The 1,070-nt window shown below is 48.5% G+C and overlaps 1 pseudogene; it reads right to left on the minus strand.

Moving 5' to 3' along the window:
• Positions 1 to 359: 359 nt before the first annotated feature.
• LOC105731869 (U1 small nuclear ribonucleoprotein C-like) lies at positions 360 to 832 on the minus strand (annotated as a pseudogene).
• Positions 833 to 1,070: the final 238 nt, after the last annotated feature.

Here is a 1,070-nt window from a genome sequence, read left to right on the forward strand (position 1 = left end):
CTCTGGGCCTCAGTTGCCCTATCTGTATATAGGGATGATACAGGTTCTTACTTCATATAGTAGTGTGAGGATTAATTAATGTAAGAATAATAAGAATATGGAAATAGGGATTGGCTACTAATGGGTAAAAAGGTGTTTTTTTTTAAAGAGTTGACAATTGTATTTTCACATTTCCCAATACAAATGAAAACTGCATCTTTTTTGCCCCACCTCTCCCCTCCAAAACTATCCTCTTTGATAGGACAGAGGAGTAAGTCTTCCTTATGCTGTTTAGAAAACCCAGCATCATAGCAACATGATCTCCTGGTAAAGCAGAACAGGTGATATAAAACTGATAGAATGAGGCCTCCCCTCTGTCCTTATCTGTCTGGTCGAGTCATTCCAGGCCGAGTGAGCACCATCATGGGACGGGCAGGAGGTCTCATCACTGGGGGCCCAGGCATCATTGGCATATGGCCTCCCATGGGTGGGAGGAGGAGGGCCCATCACTGGCATCATGGGAGGGCCCCCCATATGGGGTGCTGGCATCATACCAGGGCGAGGAGGACCCGGAAGACTTGGGGGAGGTGGTATCGTCACCCCTGCAGGAGGAGGAGCAGAGAATGGAGTAGGAGGTATCTTTCCTTGTTGAAATGCAGCCGTTGTTTTGTCAGTCAGGCTCTGAGCCTGCTCTTCCATCCATTTCTGATCGTACTCTTTCACGTTCTCTTTGTGTTTCCTACCACTGCAGTGTGTCTTTCTCACAGATGGAGAGTCATGGGTGAGGTATGTATCGCAGTAGTCACAATAAAACTTGGGCATGTTGCTCTGCAAGCCGTTGGCCACTCCGTTCCGTGACCAAAAAGTTTCTTTTAGCGGATAAAAATGTTGTAAATTAGACTGTAGTGATGATTGCACAACCCTACTAAAAGATCCACGGCCTCCGGCAGGATTTCACAACCTCAGCACGATGGACGTTGGGGCTGGATACTTCCTTGTTGTGGGGCTATCCTGTCAATGTAGGAGAGTGAGCAGCCTCCCTGGCCCCTACCCGTCGGGGCGGTGATGCCAGTAGCATTCACCACGCTGTG

Source organism: Aotus nancymaae, unplaced genomic scaffold, assembly GCF_030222135.1.
Source record: "Aotus nancymaae isolate 86718 unplaced genomic scaffold, 86718_ANA_hifiasm-v0.15.2.pri h1tg000053l, whole genome shotgun sequence".
NCBI classification, from domain to species: domain Eukaryota; kingdom Metazoa; phylum Chordata; class Mammalia; order Primates; family Aotidae; genus Aotus; species Aotus nancymaae.